The sequence below is a fragment of the Neodiprion lecontei genome, chromosome 3 (genome assembly GCF_021901455.1).
Source record: "Neodiprion lecontei isolate iyNeoLeco1 chromosome 3, iyNeoLeco1.1, whole genome shotgun sequence".
NCBI lineage: Eukaryota > Metazoa > Arthropoda > Insecta > Hymenoptera > Diprionidae > Neodiprion > Neodiprion lecontei.
In genome coordinates, this window is record NC_060262.1 from 3,665,873 (window position 1) to 3,682,666 (window position 16,794).

Consider the following 16,794-nt stretch of genomic DNA (forward strand, 5'->3'; position numbering starts at 1 on the left):
GTTTGACAAGCAAGAGTTTTTTATTAGCGAGTAAACGCTTCAATACCGCTTTATCGATTTTCGAATTTAAAAAGCCCGCGACTAAACGCCGCGTGACGTCATGTGGCTCCAACCAATCAGCAAATACTCCGCGTTATAAGCGCGCGATATTCAAAACGTTCCGATTATCGCGAAGCGATATCGGTTTACTGAACGATTTTTCACAGCTTGAGATTAAAATATGTATTCGTATGAAGTAATCTTGTGTGTAATCTGAAATTGTCCAGATCTGTTTTCAGGAAGGGATAAAAAAAAAAAAAACAAGTGCTAAAACAAAGGTTGAGGTTAGTTCAAAGCGGGAAAATAATTCGTTTTCAAATCGTTTCTCGCACCTTCTACGCGGCTCGACTAATTCATACGGTAATTAACAATATCGGCCGTAACGTATCGACTTTTTCGCATAAAAAATGGTCGTTACTTCAGGTGTTTATTGTTCGTTCAGCGACAGCATAAAGCAATTCCCTCTGACAAGTAACGAGAAAACCAATAGGGAAATAAAAATAGGAAATTAGAATAACAAAAAACGGTGGGAAACAAATGTGACGGTAGATTTCGTCGAGTAGACCTTATCATGTCGGGGTGACTTTTATGATACTGCATTGACGCAGCGGCTCGAAATCTGATACTCGAAACCTAGCGAATCCTTTTCGAAACATATTATACGAAGCTTTGTGAAGGCGTGTTGTTGTTTTTTTTTTTTTTTTTTATTAATTAAGCATTTTTCTGGCGCACAGTCGAGGCAGAAATTTTTGATAAAAAATGAAATGTAATCGTGGTTCGAAAAGTAATACTGAAGGTGGCTAAGATGATTTTTTTTTTTTTTTAGTAATAAAAATTATTGTACAGAAGAAAACCAACTCTGGCAAATAGCACAGAATTCAAATCGTGTATATTTGATATAAATTATTAAACTCGATAGTTTTGGACACTAAAAAAATAACACAATCATGAGATATTCTGTAATAATTCATAATCAAGCTTCTCTGGTCAAAATTTTGATGGTTTGATTTATTTATTTTTTTTTCTACGTTAAGAATGATCGAAAGCTTCTGACACATTCTTTAGATTATTTTCAAGTAAAAAACGTTCTTGTTTAGACTGTACGTTCGATACACCATTGAATTACTTCATCGTTAGATTCCGTAACGATATCGATTGTTGAAAACTATTCGACTTATGAATTAGTCGTAATATCGCATGGCAGTTATAAACGAAAAGAAGAAAAGCCGACATTTCGTATCATAATTATCAAAAAAGAACAGAAATTCGAAAACTGAAAGACTAGTGAAATACATAAGTACATAAAAATAATAATTCTTTAAACCAACGAAACCTGTCAAAATATTTCAACAATTTATACAACTTACGTGATGCAACGTGCAAGCAGGTATAAATCCATCGAGATGATAACGTCGACAAGTTTTTCTTCCAAAATTTTTTATTTTTTTTTTTTTCCTTACTAGTTTTTCAATTCTCCATACCTTAAATTCACTGAAACTTTAAGCTTGCTAAAACATCACTTTTTCCCTTTTCCCGCCGACGAGAGATAAGTTTTTGTTATGAATACACTTCTCGATGCTATCATCTCACACACTTTGGGTTATTTACGTTACACATCTTCCGGAAATAGTAGCGTTGATTTATTTATACATTTAATAACCGAGTGACATCAGTATCGTAGAGGCGTAATTCCATCTACCTTTTACACATAATATTCTTTTATTATATCAATTGGCAAAAAAATTGAACTACCGTAAGAAATTTTCAGATTTCCGTTTCCGCGTTCAATTAAATTTTATTCACTAATAAATTTTTCACAATTATATGAAAATGAGATAATATGATTCCGATCATTTAAATCCAAATCCTGTATCGAAATATTGTTAACTTTGGTCAAACGAATGGGTGTCTTTATATCCTCACAATAATAATCACTGTTACAAATTCAATTAACACCTTTCAATAATACACAATATTATTCGACCAAATATTTGTTACTCAGATTTTCCGGTTCACTTTTCCATGGCACATGTGGCCGGTTTTTATTTTTTTTATCTTTGACGATAACACTCGACACTCACTGGCTATATATTACACACTTTAGTACAGGAACCGATCAACCGACCAAATAAAAAAAAAAGTTAAAAACGAAAAAAATAGAAGTAAGACAATTTTTGTAAAATTTTTTTACACATCTCCAAGAACGACGGATTCAATTTCATTGAAAATAAAAAAAAAAAAAATCACACCCTCGTCTCCAGGGATTTTGCAAAAATTCTATCGTCCCAAAGTTCGATAAAATAGTCCTGTTCCATTTCAAACACACCGACTCGCGAATTGAAATAACACGTTGATTAAAAATTTATTAAAAATTATGAAAATTCGAGGAAATAAAATAATTAAAAAAAAAAAATTGATCGATCGGTAAATAAATTTACGTATGACAAAAGACAGGCTTCGTTGAGACATCGACGAGCGTTGGATTCTCCCGCGGCGTTTAACACATCCAAAAACGCTACCCTGCACATGCGTATGTATGTTATATATGACGTATGTATGTACGCGCGTGTGCGTTTGTTTGTTTCTATTGGTATTCGTACGATGCGACAAGTCCGTCCGGCGTGGCGGATCGCCCACGACTGACGGGCTCGGCTCCGAGTCTCTTCGCTGTATGAACCAGTACCGAGACAAACACCCACACAGGCTCGAGCGTAAGATAGAGCTTGCAAGCTCTCTGTGCCTCGGCTCGTACGAATACAAGGGCCGAGGGCTGCCCGAGCTTCGGGCGCATGACGCTTTTTCTTCTTATCAGTTCCGTTTTCTTTTCTTTTTTTTTTTTTCTTTTTTCTCCGTTCGTTGGTGGGGGAATCCCTTCCGCGTTCTCACATTATAGCGACCGATGAGACAAAAGATTCGACGATTACGTATCGATACGATTTATTAAATAACAAAATTTTCTTCCGTTCTTCTCTTCCTCTCTCCGATTATCATACGACCGATGAGAAAAGGGGAAAGATTCAGCGAAACGATAGACGATTTGAAATCACTCGATCTCATAGAATCCCGATGTTAATTAAGATCTTAATTATTCAATGATCGAACCGATGAAATATAAACGACGAATTATTTTTTTCGTAACAGTTTAATTGATTTTATATAATTTCTCAACGTTATTAATTGCGGAAATTAATTAGTTTCTGGATGTGAAGAAACATTGATTACTTTTCAGCCTGAAGGAAAGAGTAAGAATCATAAATTTAGTCGCACAAGACAAGAGATTGATTTGAAGCAATCTGTAAAATTTATTGAAGCCAAATGAAAAGTCTGTGAGTTTGACGTTACATTATTAATTTTTTTTTTTTCTTCTTTTGCGATACATCGACTGGATTTTTTTTTATATTCCAAAAAAAAAAAAAAATAAGTCTTCATTTCGCGTATTATTACAAGTAAAACTTTTCTTATATTAAAATCAAATTGATGAACTTCCAGCTTCATTTATATTGCTACCAGTGTTTGATTTATTATTCTAACAGTAATTTTTGAACACTTATCATTGCAAATTATCATTCACTTGAATTTCAGGATTTGTTCATATTTTGAAATGCATTAAAAAATCCATTGATCATAAAATTGCGAAGTGTATCATTTACTTGTGTGGAAAATTTTCGCATTCCAATGTGTACGGTTGGTGACATTTTCAGATCCGGTAAAATTCAAATGATAGATCGATTCCCGATAATATTATCAGCCGGTGTTATATTTCTTCGTATTTACAATTTCGAACAAACATTTTCATCCCCTTTTTGTGTGGGTTTTTTTTTTTTTTTTAATTTTTTTTTTTTTTTGTTTGTACTCCGTCATTCCTCACTCGCTCAATCATTCTTCTCCTTCTCTCTCACTCTTTCTCTCTCTCTCTCTCTCTCTCTCCTTCTCTCTCACACACATACACACAAACATGAGGATTATGTTCTAGCAATCCAGTCCCCGAGGGATATAAAGATAAACACACGTTTAGCTTACACTTTTATATTATACTCGTATTCCAGAATGTTTGGAAACCAATGTAAACAGACAAATTAGCGTATCTTGAAGGTACTTGGCACAATTTCTAACAAGAGTTTAACCCGTCGAATTGCGATTTTTAAACTTCGTGTGAAAAATTTGCGACGTTAAATTGCACCCTGATAATTTTCTTAATCACTTACTTAGCGTTTGTAAATAATAAACGGGTTGATGTATTTTTTTCAAAATCAATCTAATCTGGCAGGAATCAAATTTTTAAAAAAAAAAAAAGAAAAAAAAGTTTTCATTCTATATAGATTGCAAGACGCAAACGGAAATTCTGTAATTTTTATTATCATCGTTATTTTCTGTCGTGAACAACACGAAAGATCAAAACAGGAAACTGTCGACTATAAATCGATCGTGCAATAAGTTGAAGTCTTTGCTAACATTTTCGGTGTGAAAAATTCCGTTCAAACGTATTAACGAGACAGATTTAACGCGTCAAAAAGTTTGGCAAAAACTGTTTCCGTTCCCGCTCCTCATCACCGCGGAGTAAACGAAAGACGGGAAAGTTTTTTCCTAGTTTTTTCTTCACTTTCTTTTCTTTTTTTTTTTTTTCGCTCCTTTATCGTCACTTACATACAAAGCTCGCTCGTGAAAAGTTGTTTTTCCGACCTACGTTTGCAATATCAATTTATACACGCACACGTGTTTTTCTATATTGTGAAAACAGTCGGTACGATTTACTTTCTTGCTGTTTTTTTTTTTTTTTTCTTCTCTTTTCCGAAACAGACTTTCAATATTCGAAACAAGTCGGTCGGAAACTGAAATAACATTTTTTTCTATTTTGTTTAATTAAAAAAAAAAAAAAAAAAACAACATTTACGATATCTTGAATTGCAGAAAATTTTCGCTGGGTTAAAAACAAAAAATTAATACATTCGCCAAGTAGGGAGCAGAAATCGGTATGAAATGCGTTGCGGTAAGGCATGGAGATGAAATAAAAAAACAAAAAAAATAAAAAAAAAAAAAAAAAAGGAGAAGACGGAAATAATGTGACATGCACATTTGGACGATATATCAGGTGTGACACGAGTTCGCAGGCTCATCCCTAGGGAATTTTACGCTGTCAGGAATTGCGAATCTATGCTGAAGCGTAAGCCCGAAAAAGACGAGCGGAAACCCGGCGGCCTCTTTTTCTTCCTCTTCATCTTCTCCTTCTTCCTCTGCTTCTACTTCTTCTTCTTCATTTTGCTTATAGCTTCACGCTTTTCGAGAGACGGTGAAAAGTATTCCACAAGGATTGCAGTTCTTTTCGAGGTACGCGCGAAAAGTGGAGGAGATCCGTAAGCTTATACATCCGTCGAAACATTAATCAAATCCCGACTTCCTTACATTCCTCCTTTTTCTTACTATTCCCATCGCTCTGTATACGGCTTCATAGTCAATACATCCTTCGGCGATTAATCTTCCTTACGCGGCTTATCTAACTTCACGATGCTGTGTACGGAGAGAAAGAAAAATTCCAAGTCTTGGCCGCTGTACAGTCTTAAACTATCCTCATTTCTTTTTTTTTTTTTACTTCACAACAATCCTTTGAGTCTTAGTGAAAAGTATTCTCATCGCTTATTTTACATCCTTTTATTTTCTCTATAATATTTAGAGAACGTTTCATCATATTTCTCAGCTGTTTTTTTTTTTTTTTTTTTTTTTTGTCATTTCTGACAGTATAGCAATAGATTTTAAATACCCGAGAGTAATGGTTGCGATATGATGTAAATTATTATTGTTATAAACAAATTGATTTTTAAAAAATCGTGATCAATTCATTACGTATACACGTTTTGCATAAATTATAAGTTTTTCGGCTCGCTAATTACGAATCTGAAATCGGGTTTCGGAAATTCAAGATAGCAGATCCAATATGGCGGAAGAAAATGTGAAATTTTTGTCGAATCCGTAGAAAAAAAAAATTCTGTCAAGGTGTTTTTAGGGTCTTTTATTACGAATCTGAAGTCAGATTTTGAAAATTCAGTCTAGCAAATCCATTCAGCGACCCCGAAAACTCTTGCATAGAGTTTTTTTTGCCCGGATTTAGTTTTTCCCATATACCGAACCGAAAAATCTTGTACATGTTACTGTTCTTTCCGATTACGGTGATTCATTACGTGAACCTTTTTTGATTTCACAGTCTCAAGCGTTTCGAAATTTTTTTTAATCGCTTCTTATCGGTATCAATTTTTTCTTGCTTTTTCACCCTCCCAATATTTAAAATGAGACACGTGCTCTCAATTCTTAAGAATCTTAGCCAAACACTTTCACAATGCGATTTCAAATGAATATTCGTAATTTCAACCAACTTCAAATAATTTTAAACCAAGTCGCAAGATTTTTTTTTACTCCATTTTCACGAGACTTTTGACACCCAATATTCGTATTTCGTAAAATTTAACAAAGTTTTATCTCTCACCAAGTATCGTTACGGGCCTTAAAATTTGTCTACCAATTCTAAATAAATTCGAAACGCGATTCGTATTCCATTCTTGGAGTTTTAATTGTTTTGAAATAAAAATTTCAACTGAATTTTCCGATTCTACTAATCACAAAATAATGATAAACAAGGTTTCACTTGCAATAATTGAAGAAAACTCGTCCCTGTCAACAGCGTTGTAAACGATTCGTTCAAATCGGTCGAGTCTTATTTAGTACAATCTTGATGCAAATCTCGGTGTAATCTATCCGTCGATCGGTGCATATATTTGCGATAAAACCGATTGTCAATGCAAAATTCATACCTCGCTAATACAGACATCTTCAATAATTACTGGCGCGTAATTGTTTCGCTTCGACAGACAGGAAACTTTGTCAACAGGAAATTCTACCGCGGAACTTTTGTGCAAATCTCAGAACGCGGTTACGCCTATATTTTTGTAATTTCAACATTCTCCTCGGAGATGAAAAATCAATCTGCTCTATTTTCCAATTACGCCGGTATGAATTGGCGCCAAAGCAAATTTCGAGAGACGTTTATTATATTATATACTATTAGTCGCCTCATCCGCGAATGCTAAATTTGGTTCTGACGTGCAATATCATAAATCATTGTAACCAACATCAGTGTATATTAAATATTAACTAATATAAATTCCGATGCTCGAACCTTGAGTGAAGAAGAATAAGGAGTGAGAGAATATTTTGCTTTCTTAATGGCTCGGGTCAGACATGTAATAACATTCTAATACGCGATTAACATCGATATCTTTTAATGAACAGCGGGGATATTCGCATAATCAAGTGTTTCCGCCTTGGACGATGAGTGAATCTGATTCAGAGTTGATTCATTCGATCGGGTCAGGCGGACAATCATTTTCGATGACTCGAACTTCGAACAGGTCGAATTACGGTGCGTGTGTGAGTATTTCTTAATTTACATTCAAAAATGAGAGTGTGTGTTGTTCTTCGTTTGTTTCTTTCTTTCTTTCTTTTTTTTTTTTTTCTTCACCTCTTCATGCGACGTGATGATGTAACGATCGCGACCTAAAAATTAATAAGTTGCACCGAGAATAACTCTTTAACAGTGCGGTTTCCTGCTTCCTGATCCAGCCTGATAAGAGAAAGCAAGAAAAATACAAGTCAAGAGGTAAAAGTACCAACAAAGTTTCTACGTAACATATATTTGCCGTTCGCTTCGTGGAGAATGTTGGAAATAAAAAAAAGTCAAACCTCGAAATATGAAATCTTTGACAATTGCACATTTTTCACCATTCTCGAATCTTTCGCAAATTTTACTCGGTTGATTGATGAAAAAAACCGTTTGTCATATTCTTGTTTGCCGAGTTGTGCGAATTTAACGAAAAATTGTTATCTAAGATGAAATTAAACCCTGCGAGTTTGTTGTTCGATTTTTCGACGCAGTTTGTGAAAAAAAAGGACAGCGGTGAGATTGCAATCAAACTCACTGAGATTAATTAAAATATTCTCTTTCTTTCGTGTAATCTCTCCACTTTCTTTTAATTATTCTTAAAAAAAAAAACATTCAAAAAAATTGCATCAGCCTCCAGACAACAACCGCAGTACGCATAACATTTGAAACTAAAAGTTGTACGTGAGTTTTCAATTCAAAAGTTTCATGACATACTCGTCAAAATCACACTATATCCAAAAACGTGAATTTTCTGTCACTTTGAAATTTTCGTACCGCGGATCTCATTTATACTTCGGTGTGAGAATATTCGAATGTGTAGAAAATATTCGATTCGTTAGAAACAGAGAAGAAAGAAAAACGAAGAAAAAAAAAAAAAAAAAAAACAACTCGAGTATAATTTACGATAAGAAAGGCATCAATGGAATGAGAGAGTATAAAAAGAACAAGTAACGAGAAACAAATTAATTAAAATGAAATTGAACTGCGTACGGAAAAGGTCAAGAGGTTGACATTCTCTGATTACATAAAGTTGAATTCCAGATTAACATCAAGTCGCGTGTCTCGAGCTCGCTTTAACATCTACAACAATGATCTATGTACGTAACCTACGATAGGTTAGGAGGTAATTTTTATTTTTTTTTTTTCCGGCAACTTTTCCGGTGAGATCGCAGTACCTGAATACCTGTACGATCGAATGATCTATGATGCGAATTGCGTATGAATTCCGGTACGTATATACGCATATTTGTGTGTGAGAGGGACGCGTTATGCATGCGCGGACGATTCGCGTAAGCTGGTTGTAATAATTACACGATTGGCAAAGTTGGCGAGCATATAACGGCTCACCTTAGAGGTCTTATCGTCGTCGGGCGCTGTTCGTCGATAGTGTAATTGACGGTTGAACACGCGTTTCTTGATGGCATTGCGCAACGCCAAAGTAGGCATAAATCACCGCGTGTGAGTTGGATATTTTTACACTGTTAATGACTACCGTGAGTTGTTCAGAGGTAAATTGTGCAACGTTGGTAAATGAAAAACGCCGCTTCCATGCATCTTTTCACCGTGCGCAATAGTAGAAGACACTCCTTCTCGTCTTGTTTACGATTGTATCCACTGTTTTTACTTGTTTCTTGCTCGATTGTGTTAACGAGAAGGCCTTTGACTCGCAATTAACTCGATCGAGTCAACTCGGAAATTGGAATAACTGTTAGGAATTATCAACTCGAGTCAAACGTTCCGCGAATCAGAGAAGAGTCGTTAATTGGGAAGGTCAGGGAAGCCGGGTAGAAAATAAGATAAACCAAAAATCAGAATAAAATAATAAATACGTAAATATATCGAAAACTCAAAATCGCGATGAAACAAACTGGTGAATCTTCGCTAAGCCAGAAATAATGGAAATAAAATATAAAAGTATCGAAATTTAAAGTTATACAATTTAAAATACACGACTGGTGAAAATTTCGAAAGGCCATTGGCAGAATGAGGCAAACACAAACAAATAACCTTCGGATGGATCGTAAAGTAGAATTTTCGTCTATTCGAATTCATAAATGCGAAGGATCAAGTATCAGAACGGTTAGAACTCCGAGTAGTAATCTCATAGAAGGCTTGGAATACAGAATTGCAGCGTGTCGGAATCGTCGGAATGAAGAATCGCAATATATCGGAAGAGTCGATAACTCATATCGTATTAGAAGCCAAGAAATATAAGTTTACGATATCAAAAGTCGTATTCAATCTTTTAATGAGACAAAGATATTGCAGATAAAAGGATACGCCCGATGCAACTAAGAATTTCTTTGATTCTGTATAAAAAACATTTTGCAAGTCAAAATAGATTAGTCGGTTACTTTCGGAATACCGATCTTTTAGAATTGTACGATTCTGAATAACGACCCTTCTACATTCCGGATATCTGTTTTCCGCCGTTTCTGGATGATCAAGTTCCAACTTTTATTTTTATAATATTTGGACATTTGAGAATACGAAGCTTTCTACAAATTCGTTCTCTGGAACATTGACTCTATACATTATTAAATTCCGCATCACTGAATTCTTGGATTAACGTTTTCTGACGTAAGTGAGTTCGGATGATAATGAAAACTCTACTAAATACATTTGAGGTAAATTGCAGCTTTTTATTCGGCACCATTAGGGACTTAAAATTTGTGATAGTATCTGTTCTCTCATATTTGTTATTCGAGATTGTTAAATTCGGAATTCTGGCCATTCTGATTTTCGATTTTTCAGATTTCCTACCCCCACCCGAGGTCAGGCGGTCAAAAATTGATAACTTTTACTCCTTTCATCATCAAACATTAGTCAAACATTGAATATCGACAGAATCATTAATTTGAAATTTCTTCAAAGTGCTTAAAGATGATCTATCAGATTCATTCCTTTTCACTCCGCGATGAATCATCCCAACGAAAAGACTGTTTCCTACAAATTAACTAAAACAAATGTTTCTTTTTTTCTTTCACTTATCACCTTGTTATCATCAAACATTGCACCGAACATTGATCCGGTGCTTTGGTAACAACCGGTCAACGCTACGAAGTTACTGCTTCTCGGATAAGCTCGTTACTGGAATCACGTACGAATTGCTAACCGATGATGGAATATCGCATATTGCGATTTCTTTCCCAACAACTTACGAAGACTTGGTCAGGCGTTTGTCCGTATCAAGTAAACATGTCTCTGCTTTGCGAGGCAGTCTCGTATACGGATGGTAGGCTTAAATGAAAACCAGGTTGCTTCAATTGTTGATTGCGTTACGAACCTCAATTTGTACGGGTCCACTGTACCGTAATAGCCAATTGACTGCACGCGTTACGCAAAGCTCTGCTTGTTCCGTACCTCGGCTTTGTCAGAGCCCAATTTCTGCCGTCACACATGTGGATGTACTCAAGTACCTACTAAGTTGCATTCCCACCAGATCCATGTGACACGTGGGCGCGATGAGGCTGAATTCATCCGTAGAAATTTTGCGATAATTGGCCGTCCGGATACAGCAAAAATTAAAGACACTTCGAACCGTTCGATAACAGGATACGAAAACAGGTTAAATTTATTTTTTGGAGAAAAAAAACTTGCCACTAATGTTAAGGTCGTGTAATATTTCTACCTTTACCGACCGAACAAACTCACCGTTTGTCTTCCTATGTGTATAATTAAATAAAGCATCGATGCGACGTCGAAATTTTAACCCTTTCCGATCGTTTATTTATTTAATATAGGGAAAAAAGGGTGAGTTTACTCGGTCGGTAAGGATAGGAGTACTGCATGACGTTGCAGAATTTCTACAGTAATGTGTGTTGTATTGTTCATACATACTTTGGCACAGAGAATATGATACAGTCACTGAGAGAAATTTTTAGTTCCGGTTACCGCTCAAGCCTTAACTATTTTCATTTTTTACCACAATCGACAAAATATAGCTCTAGGTACAAAATGAAAAATATTTTTCTAGCTGTTAATGGAAAGTCTAGTATCCGTTACTATTCTTTCTCATTACGATCACTGTTGCTAGATTTTCTTGCAACTGTTGCGAAAATTTAATGCTTGTGCAACAATAAATTGATGTTAAAGCCTTATTTAACTAAAAAAGTAGAGTAAACCGAATAAATTGATTTGGTGTTGCAATTACCAAAAAAGGATCGACAATAGCGCAAAATGGTGTAATACTATTTTGAAAATTAAAAATTAGGCTAAGTCGATATTAAAAATCTTTTATAAAGTCTGAATAGTAGAGTGAAATTTTAATTCATTTATAAGTATATCAAACATGAGCCGTCATTAGGTTTAAAATTCATTCATTCATTCCATGTGTATATTGTTTAAAATAATGTATATTGTTAAAATTGGTGGATATTGTTGAAATTATAAATAATTGTCAATAACTGTCTTTCGTCGAGGCACTATATTTTTTGATTTCACTTTTAATGTTCTGAATTTTATATCGTCTCTCTTTAAAATTTGGCTTGGCTTTTCGAGTGTTTAATTATTAATTTGAAAGCTTTGTCCTCGTAGTTTAGATTTACTCTTTTATTCAGTCAAAAATTATAAATATAAAGACACTGTTTCCTCGTGGTGATAGAGAAATGTAGAAAAATCGGAATTTTTTATAGAATTTTAAAATATCGAAAATAGAAGTCAAAAAAGAAGTCAAAATTCCGAATGAATAAAAATAAGAACTGACGCTGATTCTAAATTCTGACGATTCTGTTGTCTTATCATGCTATACTTTTATTCATTTCATATTTTGACTGTTCTGCATTTTGAAATTTTTTTACGATTTGCAATTTTGCGAAACAGATTTTTGCGTCTTGGTAAATTCGATACAGTGACTCTTGTACCCTTTTTTTCTTTTCCACTTTTCTCTTACTTTACACCGTAGAAATTCTATGCAACCCGGTTGAAAATTGTGAAGAAAATATTTCACATCGTAGAATACATTTTTAGACCACAAATCCTTGTCGCGGTGTTATCAGAAAATTGAGTATGAATCCCATAGAGGCCATAGACAAGTTCATAGAGATAGGATAAATTCCAACTCGAATTCCCGTGGCTGTACTCACGCGATTTGAAGTTTTCCTCAGTTTCGTCATGCTCTTATTTTAGAAACAGAAAAAATATTTGAAACGAGATAAAAAACCGTCTGACACGTAAATCGCGTCTGATTAAAAATTCTTGTCTACGCTTGTCGACAAAATGTTGTATTATTTATCACCCAGTGCGGATCAGAAATATCGTAAATAAAAATGACCACGATTCCAAACATGAAAATACCGAAAATCCGTAACAAACAAGGATCAAAGTGGTGACATTTCACTAAGCCAAAAATTCACAGTACTGAAAATCTTTGATCACTCAAAATTTCGATGTTTCAACTTTTGAAATTTTCTCATTTGCGCACTTTCGAAACTTTGACTTGTCAGAGTTACACCCTTCCGGCATTTTGCACTTCAGAAACTTTGAGCGTCGGATTTAGGACCATTTCCAGACTTTGATGTTTCGTCAAAGTTTGATTTCTTCACTCTATCTTTCGCTACTAAAATATTCGGAACTTGGCAATTTCAGAACCTTTCAAATTTGGAATCTCAGCCCAACCTCGCTTACGAAGATTAAAATTTTATTTCAATATTAATGTTTTCATAGTGATTTCAAACGATGTCGACACCCTGTTTCCTCGAGCGAAACATCCCTCGGATATTACAATCTTGTCATTCTCTATTCTTCAACTATTCGACTAGAGAGTCGTTCAACAACGCCTCGTATTTTTATACCGGTACGATAATTGAGGGTATATCACGAGTCCGTGAAGATGACGTTTGCACGACGCGGCAAGAAACTGATTATGAATGAAAACCGCGCCTCTTGATCTCGTAATTACTATGACCAACGTCATGTTACCCAGGTCACGATTTGCCAAAGCCCGTTTTTATCTCAGTTCATTCTGTACGATGTACGTACACACATGTATATCTATACACATATCTCTACGTCTCTACGCGTATAACGTATACCGGGACGATATCTTGAGACTTGAAAATGAACCGCGCATGCGCCAAATAATTCGATCTCATTGGCTGGCGAAATCTTCCCGCAGCGATATTCTTGTCCGCGATGCAGGCCGGCCAACCTACGCAAAATGTATGCGTTTGAATTTTCAAAGAGCAGAAGCGTTGAATTCCGACCGTTCTTTGAAGAATCAACTTTACGACCCGATAACAAATGCTCCCGAAACCTTTCCGAGTCACTGCCTCGATTATTTGAGATTCTAACCTCGAAAAATCGTATCAACCACATCGCCGGCAGAAACAGTTTGACGGCTGAAAACTCGGGTTGGCCAGCCTGCGAGAACAGCCGATAAAACTCGCGCGTGCGCGGTTCATTTTCAAGTTTCAAGAGGTTGTCCCGGTATATCCGAGGGAACGTTGGCATGAATTTGCTGACGGTTTGGCGATAGCCCGAGTGTGCTGCGGCATTGCCGCGTAGTGGCGATGACGTCAAAACCGAGGACAATTTTACCGTCGAATCGTATTATACGTAACGTATAATACGTGTTTTCTATTTTTTTTTTCCCTCCTTTCCCTTTACCCGACGTCTTGTAATCTACGTTCACTGACAGGATTTTTATCTAAAAAATTCATGATCGATGGATACGTTAGCTCAATTGATATTAAAAATTTGTTTCCGCTTTAATTCGTAATCTATCTTTATAAATCGTTGGGCAGTTAAACTGATGGCGCTTATCGTTCTTCACGTCAAAACGCGGTTTAAACGACACATGTTTTATCACAATTTGTCGCATATGTAATGTAAAAGACATTCTACGTGCAAAGTTTATAAGCAGCAATGCGTTTATCATTAATCATCTGAAGAGAGAAAAAGAAATTTCTCAGTTCATTTACATCATGTTTCCGGAATCCGAAACAAATTTTTTCGTAACGGTTTTTTTCTTCGTCTTTCCACCTTTCAATATTACTAATTCGTCACAATTTCTTTCAGGATTTAACGAAGGGTCACGTAACTGTAAATTTTTTCGACGATTCCCAGAATTCCGTGCTCATGATAATTTCAAGCCATTTTTACAGATGCTACGATCAGTAGATAGCAACAAAAGGAACGGTAAATAGTAACAAGAGATCCAACGCTTTATACTCCAGTTTATGTCAAAATCTGTCTGCTTTAGGTAAATTTTTTGTATTTCTGTGGAATCGCGCGATTCTACTAAATACCAATTGGCTAAAATATTGATCGATGCAAAGGGTGCAAAATTCAAAATTGACTATGAGCATACGTGAATGCAATATGTGCTCAAATTATAGACTATGGGATGATAGCCTGCGGTTGGTTGGGACTTTGGTGGGTGACTATCGATCATCGAAGTCAGTCGCGGAACGTTGTAATTAATTACCAGCGCGCTCCAAATATCATCGGTAATTAATTTCACCGGTATAATCAGCTAGACATGTGTTCATCGCTTTTGCCATACACGTACAATACGCTCAATTTCATTCGAAGATACAAAGAAAATCAGGCTCGCTGCAAATAATGAGAAGAAAAATCTTAGTCTCAGGCGTATAAAGTTTCGTTAAAATTGATAAAAAATAAGATTTTTCGTCCAATCTCGAGCGATGTTTACCGTTTGTTATTTTCCCCTTCGTCATTCACTTTCGCCTCCACCTATGATGTTGATTTCAAGAGAGCGGTAGGCTGATTATTTATAAAATCACTGCGCGACACGAAAGCTTCGGACTTCCAGAATAAAGCGGAAAATGATAAATAAGTCCGAAATAACTCGAAGGAGACGTCTATACTCGGGGAAAAACAGGTGCTCGTGACATCAACCACATCGCTCTGACATTTTCTCGAACTCTCGTTCGTCGTTGTGACTGGAAGGTTTTGAAATTTTGTTGTTCGGCTAATTTGCAACTGTATTTAAATAACCGCACGAGTTGAAATTTTGATAGGACGTTGAAATTTCACGTGGGACTTGATTTTTAATACCGCAAACAAGTTTACAACTCGATAGATGATAACTAAATCTATTTGTGTCTTTTAGAGTAAATTAAAATTATTTCAAATGATCACGAGTTTCATTTTTAAAATTGAATTAAAATACCACAGCACGGAGAATATCATTCAAAGAATTGAGTAATGAATTTTCAAAAATTTTTGCAAATTTTTATACCAACGTTAAGTAAATTTATCGAACCTGCAATAATTGTCTAAAAATTGAATTAACAGAGTCGAATTAACGGTGTACGATGAAAGAAATTCGGGTTTCGATTCGAGTTTCAGTTTTTCCTCGCATTAAATAGCGCCACATTTTTTCTTTAATTTTTATTTAAACGAACTTCGGTCCAGTACCTCAACTTATCTCTACACCGAGGCGAGAATAGATCCCCGCAGCTTCCTCTGTTCGGTTTCCGACGTTCTCCGCACAGTTCTGCAGAACTAAACTCGTGCTTATCATTCGTAGCTGTTGCACGCTGACCATTCTCACTACTATTCAATAACGGAAACGAAAGCATGTCGGTTTCCTCGTTTACACGAGATGTTCCGAATAACACGAATAGTTTCGTTACATTTGCGTCGTACGATATAAAGATAATACGAAGTAAAATTGCCGCGAATTCACAAAATTCCGCCAATATCGCGTTGTCGCGATTGCGGGAACGAAAATAAAAAAAAAAAACCGATAAAACTCATGCAAATAAACGAACAAAAACGCTTTGAATTTTTTAAGAGAAGCGATCAATTCGGTAGCAATTTTTTCCTCGAGTCTGTAAGGCTCATATTCGACTGCAAGTCGTCAAAATTGCTTGCGACTAAAAATATACACCAAATGAGGATTCGGAAGGAATAAACTACAAAATGCAACGCAATTTTTCGAATAATGGAAGATTGAAAAATACAAATATGAAAAGATTCCGACTATTTTTCATAATTGTCACGCGGATGCTGCAATATTGCTAGACGAGTGCAATTTCGTTATTATCGTAGCATAAGACGATTGCTTGGAATGCGGTGTACGTAAGAAAATTGCATACGATAGAAGGTGAATTATATTGAAACTTACAGAATTGATTTTCACGCAGCCACATGCATCACGCAACGATTATGACCAATCGTCACCCCGTAATGACGAGGCTTCATCGGTGCGGAATTAATTGAGAAAATTAGATACCTCGACATCATTACGTTTAGTCGTATTCCCGGATTATGCACAGCCGCAAAGTCGTAAGGTCGTAGTTTCTTACGAATGCGCTCGTGATTGCGAAACGCAATCCCGGTTATTCATCATCGGCGGA

The 16,794-nt window shown here is 35.7% G+C and overlaps 1 protein-coding gene across 7 annotated transcripts in view; it reads right to left on the minus strand.

Moving 5' to 3' along the window:
* LOC107227254 (octopamine receptor beta-2R) overlaps window positions 1-16,794 on the minus strand; it is a 169,405-nt gene that overhangs the window by 50,464 nt on the left and 102,147 nt on the right. For 4 of the 7 annotated variants that reach the window (XM_015668350.2, XM_015668353.2, XM_015668351.2 and 1 more), the window contains exon 1: window positions 1,407-2,679. The exons of the other annotated variants lie outside the window; for them this stretch is intronic. The gene's annotated coding sequence lies outside the window, so the exon portion shown is untranslated. Of the gene's footprint in view, window positions 1-1,406; window positions 2,680-16,794 lie in introns of those variants that run through there. 7 annotated transcript variants of the gene reach the window in all.